At 44.9% G+C, this 12,076-nt stretch overlaps 1 non-coding gene across 5 annotated transcripts in view; it reads left to right on the forward strand.

Annotated features, from left to right (window-relative positions):
• LOC102563143 (uncharacterized) overlaps positions 1 to 12,076 on the forward strand; it is a 92,855-nt gene that overhangs the window by 64,830 nt on the left and 15,949 nt on the right. For all 5 annotated transcript variants that reach the window (XR_002092886.2, XR_002092888.2, XR_002092889.2 and 2 more), the window contains one exon: positions 3,589 to 3,674. This is a non-coding gene — a transcript (uncharacterized LOC102563143). The remainder of the gene's footprint in view (positions 1 to 3,588; positions 3,675 to 12,076) is intronic.

A 12,076-nucleotide genomic window follows, 5' to 3' on the forward strand; every position in this document is an offset into this window, starting at 1 on the left:
TTCATATTTACCCAAATCCAAGATTACTTTTGAATTTAAGATAATCCTCCAATAATAATGGATTCTGTATATGGAGTTATAATTTTCTATGTATATAATTTAATTATTGGAGGGTTATTTTAAATTAATTACCCCCACTACTGCAGTGGGAAAAGCAGCAGCAGGGGGCCATGCAGTAGAGGGGGAAGGCAGCTGTGGGAGGACAAGCAGCCCCCATGATTCCTGTCTCCCCACCACTCATCCCCGCTGCAGACTGACCCCCTGTAGTTCCTGTGTCCCAGTCACCTGCACCTCCTGCCTGCGCCCCCCTGCCTCTGCCCCTACGCCTACTCCCCACAGCCTCTGCTGTCCTTCAGATTCTGTCCCATCAAGAGAAACATGCCCGGGGGTGTCCAAACAGAAAACATATCCCACCAGGGCTGCCTAGCTGGCAGGGACAAGGTTCTGGGCTACACACTCAGCTTCCCAAATGGTGCAGGGGGGGTGCTGAGGGGCATCAGAAGGGCAAGGAATTGGGCAACAGGGCACACAAGACCTGGAAGGAGGGACAGGCCAAGGAGCATCTGTTGGGGTTGTTATATTGGGGAGCAGAGATCAAGCCTGTGGGGGAGGACCTGGTTGGCAATCCCCAACTTATTTAGAACCAGCCACTGAGTGGTAAGCCTGAGCGAGATAATGCAGAGCTGGTTGACTGTATCCTTTAGGATCTGTAGCAAACCAAGCAGGGCTGGATTGGGCAGCTTTGCTCATGGAGATCTAGGTAGTGGCAGCAGCCCACAGAGCAAAGTGAGCGAGCCTGTGCAACCATCCTGTCACATAGAGCCAGATACATAGACACCCATCATGATCCAATTTAACTGGGTCCATACTCAAAACAGAACAGGGAAGGATAAGCACCTTAAAAGGACAATTTGCAAAGCTGGAGATACGTACAGGGAGAAATATGAAATGCTAAGCGCAGAGATGTGTCTGAACTTCTACCACCTATCAAGAAGTGCTTAGACACCTGACTCAGGCCACACATTAGTCAGTCTTTCATTTGTGAGTCTCAGTGCCTAATCCCTAACTGACTGGCAGCGTTGGCATACATCTTTTATTCAATGAACCAGTGGTTAGAGCACTAATTCCTTGTTAGAGCATTCATTTGAGAAGTAGAAGCTGTTTTCAAATCATTAGGGTTGAATGAGATACATTGTAGAGTACTCAAGAAATTGGCTGAAGTAATTTCAGAGCTAGTTACTATAATCTTTGAAAAAATGTGGAAGTCAGGTGAGGTCCTGTGTAACTGGAAAAGGGAAAGTATAATACCCATTTTTAAGAAAGAGAAGAAGAACCCAAGGATTTACACACCAGTCAGTCTGACTTCCAGAAAGATCATGGAGCAGGTCAACGAAGAATCTATTTCTAAGCACCCAAGTGGGATTTTCTCTTGACAGAGGTGTCAAGAGCAAATCATGCCTGACTAACCCAATTTCTTTCTGTGAGAAGGACAAGGCCTCTGTGAATGGGACAATACCTTAAATACATTGATCTTAGCAAGACTGTTTCCCATGACATTCTTATTAGTAAGCTAAGGGAATACAAAATACAAGAAAATACTCTAAAGTGGATATATAATTGGTTGGAGCATCATGCTCAAAGAGTAGTCACCATTGGCTCAATGTCAGATTGGGAGGAAGTATCAAATGGATTTCCCCAGGTGTCTATCCCAGGTCCTCTACTATTCAGCATCTTCATTGATGGTTTGGAGGGCTGTCCAATTGGTGACCTGAAGGCTGCATGCAGCCTGCAAGGGGTTAAATTGTAGCTCTCCCCCGCCCCGGCCATCACGCCCCCTATTGCTCTGGCTACAGAAGCAGCTGGGGTCTCTGGGCTCCTTCTTCCTTTGGTTTACGCTTTCCCACCCCAGAGGGTGAGGCAGTTCAGTGTGGCACAGCCTGCAGTGCTAGGGGAGCCTGTGGCAAGGGACAATGCAGCAACTCCTGGCCTAGAGTATATTTGATTTGATATGACATTTTTAAGTAGACAGTAGCTGTTTAGGTTAGGGGCGAGCAACTTGTATAAGCCATGGGCCAGCGTAACCTAGCCATGTGCCTACACTAAGGCCAGATGCTGCTGTTGCTTCTTTCAGCCTTCTTCTCTGCCTCCTCCTGCTCCTCAGCTGAGGCATGAGCATGGTTTCCAGCTGATGAGGAACTGACCTGGGGCTAGGCAGCTGGAAGTTGATCCACACTGATATTACTTCTCCCTGCACCATGAGTGAAGCACGTGAACAATTGGAAGCTGCTCAGCCCTGGCTCAGTCCCCCACTAGATGGAAGCTGCTCCCACACTGCAGCTGGTGGGAGGGGGAATGGGGAGAAGTGACAGCAGTGTGGGCATGACTTCCAGCTGCCCAGCCCTAGTGCCACAACTCACTGCCCAGCCTCAGCATGGGTGTAGGCAGAGACAAAATCCTCTGGCTTGGTGGGCCAGATGTGGCCTGTGGGGCACATGTTGCCAGCCCTTTGTTTAGACCATTTTTAGAGATTTTTGTGCCCTCCTGTGAACCTGTTTCAGGGGAACTCACAATAACTAAGGCACTTGGCTTTCGAGGCTGGTGGATGGCAGAGGTAGTCACTATACTGTTTTTCAAATCTTTCTAAAATATACCTAAATTAATATTTTCTGTAACATGTGACATAGATGGTAGGAAGCAGTATTATGGTTTTATTAGCACTCGTTTGGACTACCCTGCACAACGGTCTGGGTTTTGCAATTTGTGAATCAGGTTCCGAATTCAGAATCCTAAAGCATTCATGCCATGCTACACTGTCATGTGTTATATATAGTTCACATGTATTAGAGCTGCTGAGCAAAAAGTTCCCATTGGTTTGCTTTTTTAGTCAAACTTTATTTAAGTCGTTAAAGTGTACAGTTTACACCTGTGGTTTGCAGCCTTATTAAACTTGAGGCAACCCTCTTTTGGCTCAAGGCACACCTCAATTAGTCTTGAGGCACCCCTGAGAAAATGCCCCCTTGTACTTTTAAGTCTTTTTTGACTACAGAAAAATAATAGAATAATTCTTCTGTTGCAAAGAACTCAGACCACAACAGGTCATAATGTTTTTAATTCTGTGGATTCCTAATTGAAGTCTCTGGGTTTATCTTGTGAATCATGCTTGGACACTTTACAGTATTAATATTGCATGGCACCTTGTGCCACCTTTGAAAGGCTTTCAAGGCACTGAGGGTGCCATGGCACCCTGGTTGAGGATCACTGGTTTACACCCAGCTTTAATCTACAGACTTGCTATCTGTTGTTCACTGAACTGGTATTTACTAAGCTAGTTAGCTTAGTAAATAATATACCATTGGAATGCTACTATAATTTATATTTTGGTACCTCCCTCATGCAACAGATTTAGGTTGCTTCCTTAACTGTTTGTTGCTGTTTGTTTTAAAGTTCACTATTATTTCTGCTATTGGTCCACATTCTTGTAGTACAGACCTTTTCAAAAGTGTACATCTGCCACTGAATTAAAAAAACTATAGATATAGAACTGTATCTTCAGTGCATAATTTATAGTATCTTTTTTTTCTACCCTAGGAAAACAAGATTATAAGAAAACCAAACCAATGTTACGAGCAACAAGATTAAAAGCAGAGGCCAAGAAAACCGCAGTGGGCATAAAGGTAGATAGATGTCTTTTTTGAAAGCTTTCTCCAACTTTCTGTAGAAGTTGAATTTCTTTTCCCCTTAGATGTTCTGCATGATTATTGATTTGCAAGAGAGGTTGTATATGACACTTCAAACCTAAGCGGAATGCCAGAAACTGAAATATTTATGAAGATTGTTTTTACTTAACTCTCTTACGACTAAAATAACTGAAACTCTAAATGACTGTAAATAGTCCATGCCCTTGTTAGGCATCATGCTTGCATTTAAGGGGCTATTCAAATATTGTATATTTAGAAGTAGGATTTTTTAAAATAGTTATTTTATACACAAAAGAAACAGTTTGAAGATGTTTACGCTATAAAAAGGCCATAAGCTGCTTCTTTGCTCCTGCCAGTGGGTCCAGGAGTTGTTTAAAGTCATGATTGTTAGACTTGGTAAATTTCAATGCATGAGTTCCTTCTATTTATGCTACTTCCTTCTGCTGCACAGGTGGGCAAAATATAGCTCATGGGCCAGATCTGACCTGTCAGTCTGTTCTGTCCTGCCCGCAGGGCCTCTGAAATTTTAGAAAATGTATATTTATCTGCTCCAGGCTGCTTGTCAAAGATGACAGGAGCCAGGGCAGTAGGACCTAGGGGAAACCAGCAGGACTCACCAGCAAGGCCAGCCCTGCCCTGCCCCACCCTAGCCCCCTCCTACCCCTGCCCCCTCAACCAGAAGTCTCTGCCTGCCTCAGCTTTCACTGCTTCCCTGCACGCTAGCCCACTACTCCAGCACCGCATTGCTCCTGGCTGCATCACCAGACCGCAGGAGCATGGGGGCCACGCTGGTACCCAAGAGCCAGGAGCGGGAGGATGTGTGTGTGTGTGTATGTGTGTGCGCATGCGCAATGAGGGAGAGAGAATGTGTGTGTGTGTGTGTGTGTATGTGTGTGCAGTGAGGGAGGGAGAGAGACAGTGTGTGCGTGTGTGTGTTCATAGGGCAAGTCCCACACACACACCCCACCATACACATGCACCCACATCCCCCTCTCACTGCCATGCACGCAGACCCCCACACCTACACCCCCCACACACCTCAGCCACCCTCCCCCCACACACAGTCCCCCACAAACCCCATACCCCACATATCCACATGCACACACACATGCTCCCTCACCCCACACACACCCCCACACCCTCCCCCACACCCCACATACCCACACACTAATAGCCCCCCACAAGCCTATACCCATGTTCCCCACCCCCTCACAATATACAAGAGTAAGACTTCATTTTAAGTTATTGTGCAATCACCTCTATGTACACTACACAAACACATGTAAATCAGGACAAAAATATTTTTTTGAAATCAAATTAATGAATGTTGTAGATGTTCAATTTTTAGAATATGATTTGGTATTTTTCTGGTTCTGAGATGGCAAAACCCCTTGCTGAAAGGAGTATTTCCAGGGGTAAGGGGAGGGACTTCTAGTGGCAAAGGTTGGGGGTTAAGGGGTGGGACTTTTGGTCACAAGATGATGACCGGGGGCAGAGTACCTGATAAGGGGAGGAGCTACCAATGTGGCCCTCAACAGCTTGTCAAAACTTGGTAAGAGGCCCTCCATCCAAAATAATTGCCTACACCGGTTCTACTGTGTCTTCAGCATGGGAAATGACTGACTCTACTACCAACAAACCATCAAGGAAAGTTAATCCATTAGACTTCAAATAATTTTGAAAACTACCTACTTTGAAGTATGTGTAAAGTATAATTATATTAAATAGTCATGACAGTAAATAGTAATGCAAAGCACAAATACAACGTACTATACTATTAACTACCCAGCATACTATTATGATGGAATTTGGCTAACCATATACTGTTTATTTAAATTGTGTGCAATATTATTTCTCCAAATTTATTTTTGAATCAAAATAAATTAATATAAAATTAACTTGGCAGCTAGACTGAGAAAGATGCACAATAAAAATGGCTCAAAAACCTAGTTCTGCTTATGAAAGAAATTTCAGAAATGTTAAAAAGAGAACATTTTCTTGTTTCTGGCAGATGAGAAATCAATTTTTCAAGTTATAGCTTATAGCAAATGCCAAGGTATTACTACCAAGCTGTAACAGCTGTTGAGCTGCCAGATGATGTATTTGGTTGTCTTCCAGAATTTGCTATTATAATCACGAAACAGTGCTTTCTTTTTGCTCCTGATTGCTGATCTCGATCAAGCATTACCGTGCGATGCAGTATGTTTTCACAACATAATCTCCTCAGTTAGTGCTGTGTGTCAGTTTTTAATGAGAAAAAGTAGATTGCCTTTTTTGTTTAAAAGATCAGCTATTAACCTTTTGAGTTCTATGTTTTTCCCTTCTTGATAAATTTTACTCATTCAATGACACGACTGTTTAAAAGTGATGCTCTATTTGGACATTTTATTATACATCCCATTTGGGAGGGGGTTATCTTTGTTTTATTAAATTTCTTTTAAAAGTAAATGTATTTTTACCTTTGTTTTTCTGTTTATTTCCTCATTCTTACTTGAGAAGGACACAGGAAAAATAAAGATACAGATAAGCCTAAGAGCAGTAGTTGTCAAATGTTGATACCTATGGAAAACATATACTGTAGTATACATTGCTCCCTTCTGGGATTTACAATAATATGAGCACAGTATTCTCAAGATATGCCTTTGTGCCACCTGCCTTCCCATCCCCTCCTGTCCAAAATCAAAGTTTTACCAAATCATTTAGTAGTTCTGACTTTTTGTATATGCATGAATCTTAAACTCTGCTCTGAACCTCCATGCGCTGATTATAATCTCTCACCCTGTTCACTGGGCTGCTCAGAAATGCTGATAACAGGAACTGAGTGGGTAGGAAAGTTGGACATTTCCCTCTTCAGTGATATACTTGTGGAGGAAGGGACATGGCACCACCTGTGCCCTCTCTCTAACTTATCATTCTCCTACAAATGTCTTATTTGCCACAGGTTTTCTTGACTGTGGCTCCTGAACTAGGATGAGAGAAGGGGTCAAGATTGAACAGAATCACACTGGTCCTTGCCCAAAGTGCAACATTCCCTCTTTGCTAAAGCAAACGTATTTCTGTTCTGCACAGCAAACGGGAACAACTTGTGTCTAGCCTGCACCCAGACTGAGTCCACTCGATCAAACTGCCCCTAGCTTACTAAATGTTATAGTACTTTCATGAGATGGTTGACATTGCTATAAAATAAGACTCCTGTACACTGCTACTGACAAATTTACAGAACTCAGCAATGAAATGAGGCGTAGCTGAGGTCTTAAGGTACTATTGTACTTCTCATCTCACAGTGACAGCTCCTCTAAGGTGCTCCAGCTAATCCTTCATCCATTTATTTCAAGTGTAGTGAATGCAGCTGGAGCATATGTTTGTGTCTGAATTTGAACCCCTCCTTTGCTATCAAACACTGCTTGGGTACAAGGAAGGCTTCTATATCCCGGTCTCTCCTGGGGTGCCCTGTGCACATCCTTCATGCTGTTAAAACTCATAAGTTTTCCCTCTCTAAATACTATTTAGAAAGAATTCCTGTAGTCAGACTCTCATATACAAGCTGCGGAAGATATTCTTGCTTCATTCTTAACACATCTTTCAGATACTTCTATCTTTTTTGGATAACTTGGGAAATATGTGGTTATTGAACTCTCTGAGTGCATCTACACATGCACTTTACTGCGGAGCTGACTAAATAGCTCTGCAGTGAAGTGTCACTTTCTACATATGTGCCACAGTAGATTAATTATCTGCACCCACTGGGCGCATCTACACATGCAATTAATGCAACTGAATAGATTCCAACACAGTTTGCTCCAGAGTTTCTTGCTCCTAGGCACCATGTTTACACAAGCGCCTGAGACTGCAGCACGTTGAGCTGGGTCATAGCAACCCTAGCTGGCAGGGGGGGCTCTGGGGGTCAGTGTAGCAGTCTGTGGCTTCTACAACCTGGCTCAACACAATGTGGAGGGGATAGCTGGGGCATGAAGGTGCTCCAGTGCAGGGATAGCCAGCAGGCAGCTCTCACACTGAACCACCCTCATGCCTGAGCCAGCCCTGCTAGTGTCTGCATGTGTTTCGGTGCACTAAATAATGCCACTATAGCATAGCACTTGTATTGACAAGTAGTATCCTGCAGCGGCATTTATTAGTTTACTATGGCCTAATAGGGCTGCTCCTGTAAATGCTGAGACTTTACTGCAGAGCTAATTATTCAGCTCCTCTGTAAATGCCTAGTGTGGAGATGCCCACTGTTGCTTATTGTAGCAGTGCCCCTACTCAACCTAGCTATTGCCAGCTTCAGAGGCCAGAGTTAAGGTTACCTTCTGGGTAGGCACATACTGTAACTGTGCACTTCTAGGATTCACGATATCTGAACTCTTCATTATCTTATTTTCAGGGGGCCTGAGAATAGAAATCATGGAACAGTAGTTTGGGAGAGATTTCAGGAGGTCATCTATTCCAGACCCCTGCTCAAGGCAGGATTATTCATGTCTAAACCATCCCAGACAATGTTTGTCAACTGAACTCTGTAAAATTCTGGTCTGCATGGTAGAAGACCTTGAGGAATCACTAGGCAACCTTACCTCTGCATTAATAAAGTGTTTTATTAGTGAATTGTTATCAGTAACAGTTTGTCTGTCTTAATAATAGGGTTCTATTTGTTGAAAATATGGGCCCGGCTTGCCATTGACTTCAGTGAGGGTAGGATCAGTCCCATACTTTGTATTAAAAATAACTAATATGCTAAATTACAAGGTAATTGCCAATATAGCAGCAGACAATCAGCAGACAACATAGTAAATAGCCCTGGACATGCGCAAGACTGTTGCCATTTTTACATGTATTTTACTAGTATTTTATTTACTTGATACTGCAAAATGGGGTGCAGTATATATCCTTTTCCAGAGGTAACAGAAATATGATAGGGACTGTGGGTGTGTGTGTTCCCTCGCCTCCCTGTGTCCAGTTATGATCACCAGTACCTCTGCCTTGTCTTCCCTCCCTTTCGTCTGCCACACCTTGTTGTTATGATAATCTCTGGGAAGATAGATGGTATCAAGTGAGTTGATCCGCCTGACAAGAAACCGGTCTTCCACAGGGCTCCATCACCCCTACACCCTTCCCCTTTCCTCTCAGGTGATGAGTCACAACGTTCTGTTGACAGTACGTGGAATCACTGGATCTCTATTCCTCCCTGACTCAATTTGGTTACTTGCCCCACAACTGGTTGGTGTCCCTGTCCTTGAGATAGAGGTCTCTTTCTTCAAGTTCAGATATTCTGTTCTAATCTGTGATCGTCTTTCTTCTCCCCTTTCTTGCACTCCCCTTGTTACAGCCTCTGACTTCTCTATCGTGAGGGTCTGCGTTTGGTGTTTCTCCCTGGACTGATAGGTCTTGCATGGTGAAATCTCTAACTGCTGGTCCCCAGGAGTCTTAACTAAACAGTTTATAGGATCTAGGTGTACAGATTAGGACCAAATAAACTGTAACTCAAATGCACAAGGGATCTTCCTTTCCCCTGTGGTTTTTCCCTCACTCGGGAGTACTAAATAAAAACAAAAAAACAAGCTCTCGCCCACCTTGCTTGTGGTAAGTACTCCGGAAGGCTATAAAGAAAACCCTGAGCCTCTGGATTCTAAGGTTCAGCTCGGCTCCCTTCAGCTGGTTCAAACCTGGTGACTATTTACTCAGTCCTTCAAACAAATCCCTCCTTTGTCTGGGTTAATTCAGGGGGTCCCTTGAGGCTAACCCTGACTTGGTGGTCTGCTTTTGCCCTCTTCTCCACTGGGCTTAGTTGTACCTCTCCTGGGGAACTCCCTCTGCATGTCCTCTGCCCTCCAGCTTGTGGGGCCACCCACCACTACCCTGCTGTCCGGCACCAGTTATCTCACTGGACGCATCAGGTGGGTCAATCACTCATGGTTGCTGGATCCTGGCATCTCACAAGGGCTCAGCTGGCTGCGTCTGCAGTGCTTCAGGTCTTCCTCCCAGTCCTGCCGCACCACCTTTTGCTCCTGAAGCTGACAGATGCCATGCTTCTCTCAGCGTCACCCTTTAAAAAGCCTGGGCTTTCTCCTGGGCCTGTCAGCACCAGCTCCTGGGGGGCACGTGTTCCCCTGACCCTGGAGCCAGCATGCTGCTCTAGTTTCCTGAAGGGTCTCTTCACTGGCATGCTGGGGAAGTGCAGCACGCCCATACCCTGCTGGGTGCTTTCCCCCACAGAGCTCTTCTCCAGCATGCTGGGAAAATGCGGCTTTCTTGGAACCCACCAGGCACTTTTCCCCTCAGAGCTCTTCTCTGTTGCTCTGGGGAAGCGTGGCTCACCCTGACCCTGCTGGGTGCATTTCCTGCCAATGCCGCCAGTCCCATGGGGATCTAGCAAGCTGTATACCAGCCCCTGCTACAAAGACAAAACTATCTGTGGTCTAACACTCATTTAATTAGCATAGTAAGTTGTATTGCCATAGACCTAGAGGCCCTGATCAAAGTGCAGACCTGCTCTAGACACTTTTCAGTTATATAACAAAAAAGTCCCTGCCCTAAAGACTTGACAGTCTACATATATGAGGAGAGAAAAGAGCAAATAAAGAAAGAAATGGAGCACATCATGGGACGAAGGAAGTAGAGAGGACAACGTAACAGCAAAGCTGTCCATGAAGTTAATGGAGTTCCACCACAGGTGTATTTCATTCAGAAAGCTTTCAGTATTTGCTTGGTAAAAATGAAGCATAAAGCCCCTGCAAATGACACAAAACTTTTCAGAACATTCCCTGGAGGTGCCTTACATTTCATTGTTGGCATACTAATTAGCTTATCTTGTCAAAGTTTGATTGCTTTGTCATTTTAATATAAGATTTAAAGTAACAAAGTTCTTTTCAGTCATTGCCATTTAGTACTTTTAATTTCCCCAATGAGTGATTTTATCCACGTTGATAATGTCAGAGAAACAACCGAGGACTAATAAATATCAAAAGTTAGTTCAACCAGGGTGACCACGCTGTTTTCAGTGTGCAATACTTGGTCTTTTAATTTCTTTTAAAATCAAACATGTAAGAGAGTCACATTGTGTTAGCTAGGTTGATGTGTGCAACATGTAGAAAGCCCCTAAAGGACCACCTAAAAAGGACCTTTGCCTTACAAAATACTTCCGAGAGAAAGTTAAAGGTTGTGTATTTCTTCCTTCAGTAAGAGGAGGAATCTCTGTGTGCTAGCAGCAGAAAGGGATGTACTACTGAACTGTTTCAGTAAGGAAGACATTAGGTAAGGACTTGCCATTGACTTTGTTTCTAGAATTTCATCTCACTGTACTACCGCACCAGCAAGTTCATGTAACACTGATGGCAGTGGCAAAAACGGTATGGAACCTGTGAAGGAAGGCAAATGGCAAATGACAACAGCAAAGAGTGCCAGGATGAATGGGTTATAGTAGTAGTTAGTCTGGGCCAGAGTTCTTCACAGTTGAGTCCTATAATCATTCACCAGATGAATAAACTGTCTCAGCTGGGATGTGGTAATCATGGGATGCAGGAGCAGTAGCTCAGGTATTTAGCACAGAACCTGCAGTTGTCCTCTGGCTGGTCAGGACTGAAGTGTACAGTTGCAACTTCAAGGCTTAGACCTTAGGGCTGTGTTGCATGGTAATTTTAGGTGGCTTCTGGAGCTTCTGGAGCTCTTCTGGATTGGCTGCATGTTAACACCTTTTAACTGTCTAAAAGCAGTTATTTGGCATAAAGTTATGCCACTTCAGGGCAGGATTATCTCTGGTCCACCTAATTTTGCTCCTGTTCTGTTAAGGTATGGCCACTCCACAGCTATTCTGCCCAAGTTGAAGTCCTCCAACATCCCAGGGTGAAGTGGCCCCTCCTAAATCTGACATGTTCCCAGACCAGGACTTGGAGCCAGGGGCAGGACTGGCTCTACTCCTGCCAGGCAGAACCAGCACCACAGCCATGAAGCAAGCTTGCTCTGCTCAGGCCCAGCGGTCTGGGAACAGCCGGGTGGAGGGGGTGGTACAGGGATGAGACTTTCCACCCCCACCGAGCTAAGGAGGTGACTATGAGCAGTGCAGCCTCCCACCTGCTTTGTGCAGCCCCAGTCCAGACAGGCCGGGCTGCGCCCCAGTCTCCATGCCTGGAGTCGCCCACCTGCTACCCCCACCCAGGACTTCTGGTGCCTGCCAACCTCAACTGTGCTGGATGAGCCAGGCAGGGGAAGCTGGAAACTGGTCCCTCCAAAGCCCAGCAGAGTGCAGGGTCAGTGGGAACCAGCCTCAGTCTGCCACATTGCAGCCACTGAGCTCTGCCCTGAGTCAGAATGGCCCCACCAAGGCATGTGTCTGAGTCTTGGGAGCTCCAAGGGGTCTGATCCTTTTCAGAGCTCAGGTGGCACCC

Source organism: Alligator mississippiensis, chromosome 3 (assembly GCF_030867095.1).
Source record: "Alligator mississippiensis isolate rAllMis1 chromosome 3, rAllMis1, whole genome shotgun sequence".
NCBI lineage: Eukaryota > Metazoa > Chordata > Crocodylia > Alligatoridae > Alligator > Alligator mississippiensis.